Here is a 17937-nt window from a genome sequence, read left to right on the forward strand (position 1 = left end):
CACAGAGGTGACAGGAAACGAGAGTCGAAGCAGGGGCGATGCAGTTACGACATGTCGTCGCTGTCCCACCTCAACTTTCCAAGAGCTCAGAGAAACGACGTGACGACGCATCCTCAATCATTCAGTTCATCTGAAAAGTTCTAAACCACCTAAATTAGAGATACATCGGAGACAACATGGCGTGCATCTTAACCTGCAGGTCACCATGACAACCCCACACTTCATCCAGCTCTGGCTCCTGCGGAGGCTGAACGAACTTCCTGTGAGTCACTTTGGACAAAAGCGTCATGTGACATCAGGTGGTTCGCAGGAGAAGGAACAGAGGCCCCATTAACAAAACATTATCTTCTGTCTAAAAATCGACTTTTATGTGTGTTTGATCCGTCGTCTCAGTATCCACCTCAAGGTTTACGTCCAAATGAACGTTAAGTTGTCATTTATGCACAGAGATGGACAGTGAAGGTGTAGAGGTCGGCGTGGTGGATGGACCGTGTGTTTTCGTGCAGGAGACCAGAGTTCACGTCCCGTTACAGACCTGCAACCTGATCATAAAACCATGATCTTTCTCAATCTTCCACCTCAGCGTGTTTCCAGGTGTTGGGGGGAACTACTGCAGATGTTTTAAAGTAGTACGAAGCCTTCAGTGTCTCAGAGGGAGCTGTGAAGTCTGACAAACGTCCTCTAGTGATGTCACTTGAGTCGGCGTCGGCTACGAGTTTGAAGATTTGAAAGAAGTGAGCTGCTCGTCTCTGCTGCAGGCTGCGTTAGCCGCTACTAGCATAACACAGCACAATCTCACACCCAGCTGTCAGAGGGAGAGCTGCATTGTGGGTAATGTAGGCGGCAGGTTTAGAGGAGGAAGAAGAATGTGTGTCACAGGAGTCACACGAGGACTCTGTAGAGGACCTTTAACACTGTAGCTGCCGTGCTCAGATCTCACAGAAAGAAAAAAACTTGGAAACTTTGGCACTGGACATAAAAAAGCTTTATGATTGAACAGAATTGTCCAATATCAGCTTGTCTGGTGAGAGGATTGAGCTGCGATCATCAATTACGTTTCCATCCAAATGTTTGAAATGAACACTTGGCACAAAGTTGGCACAAATAAAATATGGATCGGGGGGGTTTTTCCAGCAAAACGCTAAAATCTTCATGTTGTATGTTTGGTGGCACCACAAGACTCAGGTGTAGAAGAAGAAACAGAAGCAGGTTCCATTAACCTTCACTGCATCTCTTCGTTTTTGCAATATAATCTTTAGCATTTCCACATGTGCAGACTGCACAGAGGCGTGTGAATGGAAACAGGCCTGTTCTCTCTTCACCGAGCGCTGCAGCCGCTAACGGAGCAGGGAAACACCGCAGCTCCTCCCACAAGGTTTTCCTAGAAATCCCTCTGCTGAACCCCCCGAGGTACACACCCCAAACACAAACACTCACACACATACTGTAAATGCAGCCCTGCAGTGAGCTGAATGCCTGGGCTTTGTCCGTCCGTCAGCCGGCCCACCCAGGAACCAGGACTCTGTCTGCACACTTCTAGGAACTCCACCTGAACTCTGACTCCTGAGGTGTGTGTGAAGAACGTGGCCTACATTTCTCAGGAAGCCTCCCCCCCTCTCCCTCCCTCCCTCTGCTGTTGGTATGAAACTGAAACCCTCCCAGTTTGTCGTCTGCAGGCACAGCAGGATCAGTGTGTATGTTTCTCTGATACGTGGTTCTCGCGGGACGGCGACGCTGCAAACACGCGATGATCTTATAGACCATGATGCATTGCTGCAGGTTAAACTACCCAACAGGATGTAAAGCAGTTAAAATGAGCTCAACCTGAAACATCCGCAGCAGTAAAATGCAACACACACATGAACGCAGCAGGAATATGAATCCAGAAACATCAGATATAATAAACACTGACAGGAAGCGTTTTACTGCACAGGGACGACTCTCACTGAACACTTACATACTTTACATTTACATTTTGCTGATAAGACTTGCGCACGTTTACTTAAAGTTCCCCTCCAGACACGTTTTAAAGAATGTAAAAATACTCTGCGATGATTAATATTTTGTTAAACATGGTTTTCACGCATAAAAAGTAAAAACAACTCTGAAAAGGGGGCTGGAAGCACGTCTACTCTCTGGCTCTCTGAAGGCCCCGCCCACCACCTCTCTGGGTGGGTGAGAGACATACGTCCATGGTGAGAGAGCAGTGCGCGTCGAGATGGCTCGGGTTAGAGATCCGGCCTCAGTCAGACCAGATGAGGAGTCTGTCGTGCACCAAAGTCTGCGACTAGCAGACGTATCAGAAAGGTAAGTGCAGTTAGCATCTTTCATCTGTTTGTTAGCTTGTCAGCTTGTAGCCGGCAGTGGCTGACAGCGTTAGCGGTTGTGAAACACGTTACAGTGTGTTCACGTTGTTGCTGCGTGACGTCAGCAGATAGCGGGGTCCGGTTTGCACGCTCGGCCATGTTTGCTGTCAAAACTTTCACTACGCTAACTTCTCCGCTCTGCGCTGCAGGTTTCAGGTTTCTTTGCCGGTTGCGTTGCGATTGGCTTTCGGATTTGTGACGTCCCAAAGCTAGCTTCCTGGAGTCCGCTAGAATCTCAGATTTTAGGGAGGAGTACAGACGTCTCTGGTCTGACAGTTTAGGGGACTGAAACATTAGATCTCTGAGTGGAGGGGTACTTAAGGTTTTGATTGCAGGACTTTTACTTTTAATATTTTCACAGCGTGCTGTTAGTATTTTTACTGAATACTTCCTCCGCCGCTGCGTGTTCAGGTCTCACATGAAAATCATACGAATACGCAGAATACACACACGCTGTGTCTCCGCACAGAGCAGAGACCAGGTCACGCAGAGACATCAGGGTCTGCAGGAGATCCGACAGCATGTTCACCTGCACTGGAGCTACCTGATTACTGTAAATCCACGTACATGCAGAAGGCCGGTAAACAGATTTCTAGTCTTATTTTTATCTTACATACTAATTATTTACTTTCTGTCCTCGTGCTGCTGCAGCACCTGAGCTTCCCCTCAACAAAGGTTCATTTATCCTGTAAATCTCCGGGAAAATCATCCTTCATCACTCAGGTGGACGGACAGCTTGATGTGTGTGTGTGTGTGTGTGTGTGCATGTGTGTGTTTTACATAAGCTGAGTCTCTCAGGCTTTCCCGGACACTTTGCAGTTTACAGTTAGTTTACTGTAACTGGATATTATTTCCTCTCACAGCTGATAAAAGAGATCCAAGGACACACACACACACACACACACACACACGTGCACACACACACACACACACGTGCACACACACACACACGTGCACACACACAGATTCTGCGTCCAGGAACAAAACAGCAGATTTCATTCGACACGTCAAGATTTCCAAGTAGGAAGCAGCTTCCTGACGTCGAGCCAACGTGAAGTTATGTGCTGCAAAAACACACTGAACCACTGTCGAGCTGCTTTGTTCTCAGAGCAACTTTCATTTCTTCCATCTTTAGAAACAAACAGGAACAGAGCAGGACTTCTTTTTACTTTCTGCATCCGACAAGTATTTCAGAATCAGAATCAGAATCAGAAATACTTTATTGATCCTGAAGGGAAACTCTTTGTTACAGCAGCTCGCCTTTACGTCAGTGCACACAGGAGAAAGTACTAGCAAACAATATGATACACTATAAACACTATAAAACAGGTCAGAAATAAATTAAGTATCATGTCGGTATAAGTATAAGATAAAATAAGTGTCGAGTACCAAGTGGGTTTACCGGTTGGTGATGAAAGTACAGTATAAAATACAATGTAACTCCTTATGTAATAATGATCTTAAAAATGATTTTGATCACAATGTGTCTTTAAGTGTGAAAAACGTCTGGCAGTGATCGGCACAGACGCTCGGACGCCTCGTAAAGACACTTTTTACACGCTTTATTGCGTATACATTTTTATTAAAAATGGATTTATTTGACTTTTGACAGTTAACTCCACACATAACACATCATAAAGAAAATAGAAAAGTGTTAAAAATCAAAATTCACACAAGTATTCAGACTCTGCTTTGATCCTTGAGGCGTCAGTCCACATGAGGCAAATTCAGCTGGTCCAGGAAACTCTGGTGCACCTCTGATCACACACCAGGCCCTCGTGGCTCCGCCTCCACGCACCTGGTCTGTCCGTGAGCTGCTGATTGGCTCCTGCAAGATCTAATCAATAACTGATAATAGATAATAGATAATAGAATAGTTCCCATGTTCAGAACAGAGGGCTGCGTACTCCTCCCAGCAGAGTACTGTAGTTAAGTACAGATTTGAGGTATTTGTACTTGTACTAACAAATAAATTATGATTTATTATTATAGATTAGGTTACTCAGCAATATATAAATGGATTAAAATGAGCTCCACCTTCGCCAGCTGCAACATTAATGCATCAATAATTATAATTTATATATATATACTGTATATATATGCATAATGAGTACTCAGAGAGACGGCTTTTTGAGGGTTAAACCTGGGTGAAGGTTAAGCGTTTAGTTGTGGCGTTATGTCAATGACGGTCCTCACAAAGATGCAAGTACAAGGTTGTGTGTGTGTGTGTGTGTGTGTGTCGGGGGTTGGAGAGGAAAACGTTGGCGCCACAGATGAGCGTCCTGCTCTCTGGAGAAAACTGACGCTGGATTTTTCCCTGAAGGTAATTTTGGTGTTTAACTCCCCCACAACACACACACATACAGTAATGGTGTGTGTGTGTGTGTGTGTGTGTGTGTGTGTGTGTGTGTGTGTGTGTGTGTGCCAGCTGACTTTCACAGAATCAGGAAACGCGTGATGATTGGTTGATGACAGCGCGGAGCTGCTCGCTGCTTCTGCAGAAGAAGAAAAGCTTCATTCAGTCACAGGAAACAGACTGAAAAGGTTCAAAGTACTTTTGATACTTTAAGTACATTTTGATTACAAGACGTGCGTACTTTTACTTAAGTCAGATTTCGAGTGAATGACTTGTTCTTGTGATGCAGCTCGCCGTGGTGCTGGGGCTTTTCCTTAAGTGACGGATCTGAGTACTGACGGAGTATCTGTTCGTGTTCTCACGTATCTGAGTCAAAGCTACAAGAAGCCTGTGGACATAAAAACCGAAGGAGAGACGTCAACTACGACTCCCAAGATGCATTTCACTAACAAACATCCAATCACAGAGCTTCAAATTCTATTACACGCTGAAGCTGAAGATGAGGCTTTGTAGAAACCTGATAAAACAACCATCAGTGTAAATCAGTTCACTGGCGGATTCTGGCAGCTGAGGCTCATGGGTATTGTAGTATTTCTGAGCTGAGAACATGAACCTGTATGATGGTCACGTGATCCAGGTGTTTCTGTGTTGAGGAACATCAAGGAGCTCATAAGAACGGCGTTTTCTAGTCAGCGAGGGCAGGTGTGTTTCACCTGTCGCTGAGGTGAGAGTCAGAGAGCGTCACCACGTGTGTTTACCGTCTCAAAGCTCGCCGGTGTTTCCCACGGGAACCTGAACGCAGCACCAGACCTCCTCTCACAGTTTCCTGACCGGTGACGTCGACCGGCAGCTCTCTGAGATCAGCTTGTAGGTCACAAGTGCCCCTTGCACCCCCTTCCCGGTTAACGGGAACCCCGCCCCCCTCTTCCTCCACCCTTCCAGGGAGCGCTTGATTTTATTCCAGGCTGCTTCTGACTCACTGCTGACATTAACAGTTGGCTCAAATGCGCTTTAACACGAAGCAAAAGCTGCTATTGTTTTCCAGGAGTCCCCACCCCCCGCTCACACACACACACACACACACACACACACACACACACACACACACACACACACACACACAAACACACACACACACACACAAACACACACACACACACACACAACTCATGACTGCGTCCTTTGTTTTCCACTGACTCTCTGTCCATATAAGGAAAAACAGCTTCTGTTGTGCTGATTAGTGTACAGTGCGCACACACACACACACACGTGCACACACACACACAGACACGCACACACATGTAGATGCAGACAGATCTTCAGTGTTATTTCCAGCAGCACATTGTAGAGGTTTGGTTTTTGGGAAAAATGATGCATTTACTGAACTTTTGTTAACTACAAGTCAGACGAAGCGACATTTTGAGAACTAAAACATAATGATAATTTGTAATTATTATTTTAGAGGCTAAATGTGAGCAGCTGGTGATTTCTCCTGGTCGTGGAGGGTTTTTGTCGCCCTAAATTGAGCCTGTCAGGCACGACGTCTCCGCCAGCTATTGGCTCAGTCAGACCTTTTGCTGACTCAGCACACATCGCTAGGCTGGCTTCCTCCACCACAGATAACTGCGCTGAAAGCCAGGGCGCGGGGCGCAGGGCGCAGGGCGCAGGGAGCTGGGCGAAGGGCGAAGGGCGCAGGGCGAAGGGAGCAGGGCGCAGGGAGCAGGGCGAAGGGCGCAGGGAGCAGGGCGCAGGGAGCAGGGCGAAGGGCGCAGGGAGCAGGGCGCAGGGAGCAGGCGCGGGCGCGCAGGCGCAGGGAGCAGGCGAAGGAGCAGGCGAAGGGGCGAAGGAGCGGGCGCAGGGAGCAGGGCGAAGGGAGCGGGGCGAAGGGCGCAGGGCGAAGGGAGCGGGCGCAGGGAGCAGGGCGAAGGGCGCAGGGCGCAGGGAGCAGGGCGCAGGGAGCAGGGCGAAGGGCGCAGGGCGAAGGGAGCGGGGCGCAGGGAGCAGGGCGAAGCGCGCAGGCGCGGGCAGGGGCGCAGGAGCAGGGCGAAGGCGCAGGGCGCGGGGAGCAGGGCGCAGGGAGCAGGGCGAAGGCGCGCAGGCGCGAGGGAGCAGGCGCAGGGAGCAGGCGAGGGAGCAGGGCGGCGCAGGGCGCAGGGAGCAGGGCGCGGGCGAGAGCAGGGAGCAGGGGCGAAGGGCGCGCGCGGGAGCGGGCGGCGGGCGCGGGGCGGGCGCGCGCGGGAGCGGGCGCGCGCGGGCGCGAAGGCGAGGCGCGCGCGCGCGGGAGCGGGCGCGCGTCACCGTCAGCCGGAGGTCCGGTCTGGGAGGTTCAAGGGTCGTGCAACATGATTCATCTACATTAAAGATTTTAAAAAAGAGCTTGATCTGAAGTAAGTTAATAGTTAGAAAAGGGACGATGACAGGAGGGTTTGGGGTTAGTTTAAGAAGAAAAACGTCCCTCCATTGTTTGGGAGGGTGTGTCATTAAAAAATTATATTTCATATAAATATTTAATAAATATGGACTTACACACAGAAAAATACACCAACGCGAATCAGCACACTTGCCTTCCTCGTCCGTCTATTTTTACTAACTTTCTGTCTACTCCATTTATACTTCAGGCGACCCCCCCCCCCACATCGGGGCCCCCACATCGGGGCCCCATCGAGGCTGTGCTGAGATTTGATTAGTGGAGCTGGGAAGAAGCTCTGCCTGAGAAGACAAACCTGGTTTGTGCAGGTTTCATTTGATCTGATCAGGGATCAGGAAGTCACTCTGTGATTGGTCATCGGCTTTATAAACACTCTCCTGATTCGATTAGATTCAACTTTATTGTCATTACACGTGCACGAGTACAAGGTAAGTAAAGCTGCAACATCTCCAACAAATAACAGGGCGGTCGGTTGGATTTGTGTTACGATCGCAGGATAATTGTGTTTTCGTAGTTTCGTCCTTCATTTGGAGAATTGCATTGCAATATTACAAACAATAATAAAATAAATAATACGAATAACAACAATGATAATAAACTTTATTTATAAAGCACCTGTCGTGCACGAAATGCAGCGGGAAGTGTTTAGTCATGCATACGTGGGCATCAAATAACACACACTGTTGCCAGGTTGCAAGGTTTTTATCTTGCAGGATGAGGTCATCACCAAATGTAGTCTGACATCATCTGAGGAGCTGTACGATGTCACACACACACACACACACACACACACGCGCGCGCTCAGCCTTCAGTCAGCTGATGTGTTTTCGGGAAGCGTTGAGGAGAGAGAGAGAGAGAGCCGGGGTGATCTCATGTGATTGGTGACTCAGCAGCTGATGACATCACCCCCTCCCCTCACACAGCCACGGGATTGGATGAGTCAAACAGTGAGCCGGGCTCAGCGGACCAATCAGAGGAGGAGGGCTGAGGATGGAGTGAGAGCGAGGCAGAGAGAGAGAGAGAGAGAGAGGAGGATGATCACATGATGTCACTTTAAGCTCGAGCTGCGTTAGAAAACAATAAAAACAGATTTGTGTTTACGCACAGCGAGCGTGCTGTGGGCTGCAGGGAGCCAAGGTCGTGTTCCTGAAGTGAATGCGTGTGATTGCTAACATCTCAAAAATGGTTGAAAAGTAATTGCATCACACGCAGTGACAGTTTTCTCCAGTTGCTAACGAGCGTCGTTCAACACTGAAACCACATTTTCAGAACTCTTCACTCAGTCTGCATCAGCAGCATGAATGTTGGCCGAACAGCTGATCTCACCTACAAAACAAAACACCGGCAACACTTCTCATTCAGAAACACACATTTCATTCACACACTGACCTGAACACACTAACAGCAGGCAGCGTCACATGACGGATGAACTCTTCTTTTTTACAGTTTCACTGATTTTCCACATAAATACTGTCGCACAGCCTCACTTTACTGAAAGCATCTGTAACACGAATGCATCAGAAATTAATCAAAATTTGAAAATTAGAACCAAAAGGTGAAAAAGTGGGAGGGGAAAAGCTCCAGGGCTGCAGCGATAATAAAAAAAGAATAAATAAATTACTTCCTACACATTACTGCAGCAACATGTGCAGCTTCCAGTCTGCTCTCTGTCCTCATCAGCATCACAGCTGATAAACTTCCTGCTGGACGTCCGATCCGTCTGAAACGTCTCCGCTGCCTCCAGGGTTTCAGTTTACTTTCAGCATTTTAAAATAATTACCGCGTAAATGCTCATCGTTCTGTTTTGAACGTGTGTGTGATCGTTCTGAACGCAGTGTGTTAGCGTCAGAACATGTTAGCATGTTGTGGAGGACGAACGGGAAAAGAGCTCCTGAACTTTTGAAAAGTGCGGTCGCTGAATGCAAAATGGTTCCCAGTCCGGTCCGCACGGACTTCTGTTTCGCTGGCTGTGTGAAGAGTTTTGAAAATGTGGTTTCAGTGTTGAACGACGCTCGTTAGCAACTGAGACAAAAAGTGTAAAGGAACAGAAAGCCTTGTGACCTGCAGTCTGAGCAAACTGTGACGAAGCAAGAATCGTTTAAAAGTTTGAAGAAAAAGAAAGTTTCTTGCAAAACAAACACTTTTGATACTTTAAGTAAATATGGCCGATAGCATTTTGACACAGTTTAAGTACGTTATTATCACTGTTTCATATATTTACGCTGGTGTGTTTCTGCTTTTACTTAGTAAAGAATCTGAATGCGTCCTCCACCGCCGGAGGAAATGGCAGCGGTGTCTGTCAGCAAAAAACGTTTCTCTGCTCCAGTTTGTTTCATGCAGCACTACAATACCCAGAATTCACCTGACAGTATTCACTTTGCTCGACAAAGAGACAAACGCTGAACATCAACACGTCCCGCCCACCTGGCCCTGTCAGGTTGACACAACAACCCGATGACATCACACGTAAACGCACACAAACGGCTCCGATTAGACGAAACTGTGAGACGAAACGTTGGAACTCCGTGTAAACAGAAAGGTGTGAGCCTACCTGACGCTGCGGCAGCGCTTTGTGCTGACTCAGCCGCTGTGTTGTTCAGGTGAGCTCTCACCTGTCTGAGCTCCAGCTTTGGGAACCCTGGTCTGTTTTGGGGAACGTAAAGCTCCCGAGCTGTAGAACAACACAGACTGACGACAAACAGACTTCAGTGTTTAGGGGAAAACAGCAAAAGTAAACAAAGGGAAGTTCACACGTCTGCTGAGTCAGCAGGTTCACATGGAAGGCTAGCTGTTAGCTCAGCTCCTATTGATGCTAATGGATGCTAACAGCGAGTCAACACTCAGCATCGGCTCTTATTGATCATCGTCGTATCCCTCGTTACGTAGTCTGAGTTGCTGTCGTTGTGTGATGTAGAGAGTACCCGCTCAGTATTTCTGAGTCTCTGACGGCTCGCTGGGACCGGCTGCAGAGCTGCTGGACTTTTCAGAGACTTTTCTCAAGTCAGAACATCGAACGAGCCAAACAGAAGAAATCTCATCGACTGGCGTGCTGCGTCAGCGCTCAGACTGCTTCCTGTCTGAGTTCAGTCTCAGCTGCTCGCAGAGTCTGGGTTAATGAAAACCAGACTGCTGCGGTCTGCAGCTTTGCACTTCTGGCCGACGGCGAGCCGGACCGAGCCAGGACCTCACGGTCAACACACACGCGGTAACACGGGAACTCTGTGCCCTGGGTTCAGACTGGTGGTGTGTGGTGAACTGTACCGAGGGCGAGACGTCTCTCCGTTCAGACTGGACGGAGGGAGGAGGGGGAAACCCTGTCTGGAGTCCTGACCCACTGACTGTCTGGGAAAGTCCTGCTGGAGCTGAACCTTCAGAACCGGGACCTGAAACAAGTTATAATCCTTAAGATTGTTTTTCTTTGGTCCAGACTGAAGCGTCTCAGCAGCAGCTGGACTGTGATGAGACGTGCTTCATCGTTCATGCTCCCCTCAGGATGAACTGTAATAACTCTGCTGAGCCTCTGACTTTCCATCTAGCGCCACCATCAGGTCGACATGTTAACGGGTCCGACACTTTGGTTTCTGACCAAACACCTGCAGAGCTGATGGCGTTCCCATCAGCCTCAGCTGCGCTCTGTGTTCACTGCTAACTAGCTAATGTTAGCATGCTAACAAGCTAAACTAAGACGGTGAACATGGTGAACATTATACCTGCTAAACAAACGTCAGCATGTTAGCATTGTTATTGTAAGCAAGTTAGTATGCTAATGTTAGCATTTAGCTCAGAGCAGCCTCACAGAGCTGCTAGCACGGCCGCAGACTCTCAGTCTTATTGATAATATTTATGGTCGGTGTTTTTTCGTCAATAGTCCTTCAGTGTGTTTACATTCAGAAATGCAGCCATCGAGCTGACTGGCTGGTTTTAGAGGAGGGGGGGGGGCTCTAACACTGTTTCAGAAACAGAAACAGTTGATCCAGCCAACAGAAACAGTTTGATTATAATGCTAATCATAACAGCCAGTAGGGAAAAAAAAATAGGCTGCTGTTTGTGTTTATTAAATTTTTAATCCTAACATAAGAGTTTTAGAACTAAAACGCACTTAAACTGCATCTTCAAAATCTGTCAGATTAAAGTGGACACGGTCTCGGTTCTGGGCTCAGGATGAGGGTTTTGCTTATACTGAAGTGTCTTGGTTTTTAATTTCAGATTAGTGCAGATTGTTTGTAGATTACAAACAACACACAGATGAGAAAAACGAAAGGCCGTGTGAAAATATGTCGACTTTTTAAATGTTTTTTTTTAAATAATTTTACTCAGTTTGCTTCATCTGAAGGCTGAGCCTCTTTTACACTTTGATATGTTTCATGTTTTGTATTAAATGATGTAATTATGTTTCAGGCTTCATGTGTTTTTATGTTTCTGGTTTTAGTTTTTGTTGTCAGTTTGAGTCTCTGTGTTTAACACATTCTCCATTAGATGTAATTTATTGACGGAGGGACACTCCCCGCTGTTTGTTCCCAGGCCTCCCTCTCTCTCCTCAGTCTCTCTCGGTGTCGCTCGCCCTCACTTCCTTCTTTCTCACAGCCCCCGTCATGTGATACTGGGCACCCTGCCAGCTCACACACACACACACAGTGGTGTGTTTCTGCAGCAGCTTCATGTTTGTTGTATGAAGATCAGACTCAGACTGCCGCTGGGAAACTCACACACTCATTTATACTGACAGTAGCAGCAGTAGCAGTAGCAGCAGTAGTAGCAGCAGCAGCAGTAGTAGCAGTAGCAGTAGTTGTAGCAGCAGTAGCAGTAGCAGTAGCAATAGCAGTAGCAGCAGTAGCAGTAGCAGTAGCAATAGCAGTAGCAGCAGTAGTAGCAGCGGCGGCGGTGGTAGCAGTGGCGGTGGTTGTGGCAGCGGTAGCGGTGGCGGTGGCAATGGCGGTGGCAGCGGTGGCAGTAGCGGTGGCAATGGCAGTGGCAGCGGTAGCAGCGGCAGCGGTGGCAGTGGTAGCAGTGGTAGCGGTAGTGGCAGCGGCGGCGGTGGCGTGGTAGCAGCAGCGGCGGCGGTAGCAGCAGCGGTGGTTGTAGCGGTGGTAGGCGGTGGTTGTGGCGGTGGTAGCGGTGGTAGCGGCGGCGGGCGGTGGCAGCAGTGGCAGCAGCGGTAGCGGCAGCGGTGGTGGTAGCAGTAGTAACGGTAGCGGTGGTAGCGGCGGCGGCGGTGGCGGTGGTGGCAGCGGTAGCAGGGCGGTGGTTGTAGCAGTGGTAGCGGTGGTAGCGGCGGCAGCGGTGGCAGTAGTAGCAGCGGTAGCAGTGGCGGTGGTTGTGGCAGCGGTGGCGGTGGCGGTGGCAATGGCGGTGGCGGTGGTTGTAGCGGTAGTGGCTGTGGCAGCGGTGGCAGTGGTAGCGGTAGTAGCGGTGGCGGTGGTTGTAGCAGCGGTAGCGGTGGCGGTGGCAATGGCGGTGGCGGTGGTTGTAGCAGCGGTAGCGGTGGCAATGGCGGTGGCGGCTGTGGTAGTGGTAGTAGCAGTGGTGGCAGCGGTGGCGGTGGCGGTGGCAGCGGTGGTGGCGGCGGTGGTGGCGGTGGTAACAGCGGGAGTAGTGGCGGTGGTTGTGGCGGCGGTAGCGGTGGCGGTGGCAATGGCGGTGGCAGCGGTTGTGGCGGCGGTGGCGGTGGCAATGGCGGTGGCAGCGGTGGTGGTAGCGGTGGCAGCGGCGGCGGCAGCGGCGGCAGCGGCGCGGTGGCGGTGGCGGTGGCAGCGGCGGCGGCGGTGGCAGCAATGGCGGTGGTGGTGGCAGCAGCGGCGGCGGTGGCGGTGGTGGTGGCGGCGGTGGCGGTGGTGGCAGCGGCGGCGGCGGTGGCGGTGGCGGTGGTGGCGGCGGCGGCGGCGGTGGCGGTGGTGGTGGCGGCAGCGGCGGCGGTGGCGGTGGCGGCGGTGGTGGCGGTGGTGGTGGCGGTGGTGGCGGCGGTGGCGGTGGCGGTGGCAATGGCGGCGGCGGTGGCGGTGGCGGTGGCAGCGGTGGCGGTGGTGGCGGCGGTGGCGGTGGCGGTGGCGGTGGTGGTGGCGGTGGTGGTGGCGGTGGTGGCGGCGGTGGCGGTGGCGGCAACGGTGGCGGTGGCGGTGGCAGCGGCGGTGGCGGTGGTGGTAACGGTGGCGGTGGCGGCGGTGGTGGCGGTGGTGGTGGCGGTGGCAGCGGTGGCGGTGGCGGTGGCGGTGGTGGTAACGGTGGCGGTGGCGGCGGTGGTGGCGGTGGTGGTGGCGGTGGCGGCGGTGGCGGTGGCGGTGGCAATGGCGGCGGCGGTGGCGGTGGTAGCGGTGGCGGTGGCGGCGGTGGTGGCGGTGGTGGTGGCGGTGGTGGCGGCGGTGGCGGTGGCGGTGGCAGCGGTGGCGGTGGTGGTGGCGGTGGTGGCGGCGGTGGCGGTGGCGGTGGCAGCGGTGGTGGCGGCGGTGGTGGCGGTGGCGGTGGCGGCGGCGGTGGCGGCGGTGGTGGCGGTGGCAATGGCGGCGGCGGTGGCAATGGCGGTGGCGGTGGCGGCGGTGGCGGTGGTGGTGGCGGTGGTAGCGGCGGTGGCGGTGGCGGTGGCGGCGGTGGTGGCGGCGGTGGTGGCGGTGGCGGTGGCAATGGCGGCAGCGGTGGCAATGGCGGTGGCGGTGGCGGCGGTGGCGGTGGTGGTGGCGGTGGTGGCGGCGGTGGCGGTGGCGGTGGCAGCGGTGGTGGCGGCGGTGGTAGCGGTGGCGGTGGCAATGGCAGCGGCGGTGGCGGCGGTGGTGGCGGTGGCAATGGCAGCGGCGGTGGCAATGGCGGTGGCGGTGGCAGCGGTGGTAGCGGCGGTGGTGGCGGTGGCGGTGGCAATGGCGGCGGCGGTAGCAATGGCGGTGGCGGTGGCAGCGGTGGTGGCGGTGGCGGTGGCAATAGCAGCAGCAGTAGCAGCAGTAGTAGCAGTAGCAATAGCAGCAGCAGTAGCAATAGCAGTAGCAGTAGCAGCAGTAGTAGCAGCAGTAGTAGCAGTAGCAGTAGCAGTAGCAGCAGTAGTAGCAGTAGCAGTAGCAGTAGCAGCAGCAGTAGTAGCAGCAGTAGCAGCAGTAGCAGTAGCAGTAGCAGTAGCAGTAGCAGTAGCAGCAGCAGTATCAGACTCAGTGGGCTCTTATTTATGAATCTTCATCACTTTGATGAACTGTGACGGGATGGGGGGGGGGGGGGGGGTTCGGAGGTGTTAGTTTCCTCCTGCAGATCTGATGTGAGTTTAAACTGATCTGAAACCTGCAGGACGGGTTGAGGATCAGGAGGAACCTGCTGCACCGACGGGACACACGGAGGGAGGTAAATGGACAAGACGTCTGCATGAGGAGGTCTGTGAGCGTACGGGAGCCTGCAGGGCTCATTTTCAACCTGCTGCTGTTACCTGACAAAACATCATTTAAAAACACGTTCATTAATTATTAAAATACACGTTTTCTTCGCACTGGGTCTTTTTAGAAAGTGTATTTACATTCAGATTTTTGAATTTCAGAAGTTTCACTATGAAACTTCCTCCATATAGCTATAGAATTACATGTGTGATGAAAGTGTATGCTACTAAAATGTGTGTGCATATAAACATACAATGTTTGTGTATAATTATATTTACTTATACAGATTTCTTATATTTAATTCGATGTTTTGTATGTGCGGGTTTAAAATACTTTAATTACATGTTTGATTCCCGCCGCAGGCCTCTGTACCGAGCCGGAGGAGAGCCCTCTCTGGTTTAACTTCAGCGGCCATTTTAACTTCCTGCTTCATCTTCAGTTAATCGTCTTTTTAATGTCTGCAGCGTGATGAAGCCAAAGACAGTAAAGTTACTAACGAAACCCGAGCAAAACCCTATAAATACACACACACACACACACACACACACACTACATGCTCGTGTACAGAGTAAACTATTTTACTACATTAAATACATTAAATACAGTCACATTCGTGTATTTGTGTAAACTTTTTATCGGATGTGTCCTTTTCATTTCATTCATCCCTGCTTTGTTTTATTGTAAACGTCGTGAGTTTTGGCTCTTGTGTCGCCTTTTATACACGGATGAGACGGCCTGTCTGCTCGGCTCTCCGGGGCCGCACACCTGTCGGGGGTTAATCAGCGGCATGGGGCGCACCTGGGCCAGGTGAGCCGGTCCTCGGAGCAGATCTCCCCTCGTTGTTTTACAGCACGTTTTCACTCTTTCATCCCATCCTGTCCTCGTCTGTGACATTTTATATATTATAAAACCGTTTTCTTTGCTCAGTGTTTTTGTCCTGACTTCAGTAAAAACAGCCGAAGGTGTTTGATGTTCGGTGCCGGCTGCAGTGACCTGCCGAACGCCGAGCAGCCGGTGTGTGCTGCACTTTGTTCCTGTTAACTCCAGCCAGTGGAAACTCGCACAGATCCGCGCAGATTATCCAACGTCCTCAAACACAGAAGTCACCTGAAGTCAGTTCTTCGGGGTCAAACCCACACGAACAGGCTCGCGGCTTTAAAGCCCGAAGCTCCCGGCGGCGGGCTGAAGTCCCTCCCCAGCTGCGGAACAATGGGACGAACTGAGCAGCTGCTGCAGCCCGCCGGCAGACAGCATGCAAATCTCTCGTGTCTCTTGTGTTCGAGGCCTGCAGGGAGTCGCTTCTCTGAGTCACAGTGAGCGCCCTCTGTGAAGGAAGAGCAGGATTTGCATACAGCTACAGGTGCCCCCTCCCCCACCAGCCTCAGGTGGATCCAAACAGGTTTGCTGGTTTTGCATTTTGAAGAGGACGCTCTGGGAAAACCAGCTGGCTGTGGAGACGCTGCGCGCCCTCATCGGCGTCTGATTTCTGCCTAAGGTCACTCTGAAGCCCAGTTTACCGCTGGGGGGTCCGAGGAAAGATCGCAGAGCAGCTGTGTCCACGCGCTGGTGTTCGTGCAGGACAGGATTCCACGCTGGTGTGAAGCTGATCTTTTTTTGCATGAGAAAACTAAATAAAGGTGGATCACCAAAACCATCTCACCCCCCCAACCCAGTCCCCCAAACCCCCAACAATAAAAGAGATGAGATCAGTCTTTACTTGCGTTATCACTTTGATTTCGTCATTGTTTTGTATTTTAGTAGCTCATTTTGTTTATCTTTAGTAACGATTAGATTTATTACGTCAGACGTCGACATTCGATTCAACTTTATTCTCGTTACACAAGAGCAAGGTCCAGCCAGACGAGCAGGATAGAGCGGGATTATGATACAGGATCATATACTGTCTTATAAATGTCATCGTTTAGATTCGTATCATAATTTTAAATTAGAAAGTTCGAACTTTTTCTGGGATGGTTTTGACTGTTGTTGTTTCAGTGGATTATTTCCTCTATTGATACGGATTTTTAACACAATAATGTTAAATAGTTCTGCTGATGTTTTGGTGATTTCCTGGGTTTTATACACCTGATTGGTCTGTTTGTGGCCACACCCACAGGGAGAAGAGCAACAGGTCACCTGACGCCTCTGTACCTGCGGCACGTTCGGTCTGAAAACGCTCGACGACACGTTTCCTCCAAACGGTGTGAGAGGTACGTTTTGGTGGGCGTGTCAGAGGCGTTACCCAATCAGCAGCCACGTGGATGTAAACACCGCCGCAGTAAAAAGGCAGCGCGCACCACCGTTTCTGTTTAAATAAAGGTTTTGCTGCTGAACGCCGTTCTCTTCTCGAAGGAAGCACTCCGCGGCGTTTCTACGGGTCCTGAGTCAGAAAGCGTCTGCACAGTTCGGACCCTGTGTTTCCGTCGGTATCTCATACTCGGCTCTTCTTAATGACGTCACTCTGTTTCATGTCATTCATGTTTTTCTCTTCCTGGCACCGAGGAGCTGATGACATCACCGCGGCACCGGTTCTGATTGGCCGGTGAGAACAGTGTGCTGAAACTCTTGGATCCATGTGAACTGTGTTTCCCAGAGTCTGTTTCCCAGGCCCTCAGCACGCCGCACACACTGCATCATGGGAACTCAGTGTGTGTGTGTGTGTGTGTGTGTGTGTGTGTGTGTGTGTGGTGGCGCGCTGCTGCTGGAGGTCAGGCTGTGGTGAACTGGGATGATGGGTGAACTGGTTTCCCGTGGAAACCTTAGTGTGAACCTCATCATTCTGGATCATTCTGCAGGTTTTAGTCTCCTTCACATCCCCGACGATCGGTTTTTAGATCCGTTTTTAAATCGATTCCATGTCCGGCAGCCGTTCGTCTCGCTTCATTTCCAGGAAACTTCTAAGCCTCTGGAGAGGCGGCTTTATGTTTCGTCCACGTTACTTAATAATTGTACTTTAAAGTGTGTCGATGCAGCTGAGAGCAGAGACTGACGGGACGAACGCTCGACACGCTGCGAATCACACAGCGAAACGCGTCAGAAATGTGTAACTCGAGTGACATTTCATTTCAGTTCCTGAACGCCCCGACGCTCATTTACACCCCCCGTCTGTCAGGATGACATCACAGACGGTACACCCTCCCCCGTCTGTCAGGATGACATCACAGACGGTACACCCCCTCCCCGTCTGTCATTTGATACTTCCTCGCTCCTCGCTCGAACCGGAAGTCGCCCCGGTCGCCTTCTCGCAGACCGGCCCAAAGCGTCGCCGTCGTGCGATTATACAACAGATGGATCAAAAGGTTTTCATGTTGTCGGGCAAATAAAAACCTTTTATCTCCGTTTCCCTGGAAACACACGGGGTCCGACTAATAACTGGAAAACAGTCAGTCACGTCGGTTGAAATCCTATGTAATGAAACCTAGTTTACTACTCCGGCACGTAGGC

General features: G+C 51.0%; 1 long non-coding RNA gene across 1 annotated transcript; it reads right to left on the bottom strand.

Moving 5' to 3' along the window:
• Nucleotides 1-3764: 3764 nt before the first annotated feature.
• LOC122877430 lies at nt 3765-5722 on the bottom strand. The gene is made up of 3 exons (XR_006378245.1): nt 5336-5722; nt 4964-5110; nt 3765-4861 (listed from the first exon to the last, which is right to left on the bottom strand). It is a non-coding gene; the product is annotated as an uncharacterized LOC122877430 (long non-coding RNA).
• Nucleotides 5723-17937: the final 12215 nt, after the last annotated feature.

This window comes from Siniperca chuatsi, linkage group LG6, assembly GCF_020085105.1.
Source record: "Siniperca chuatsi isolate FFG_IHB_CAS linkage group LG6, ASM2008510v1, whole genome shotgun sequence".
Taxonomy (NCBI): Eukaryota; Metazoa; Chordata; class Actinopteri; order Centrarchiformes; family Sinipercidae; genus Siniperca; species Siniperca chuatsi.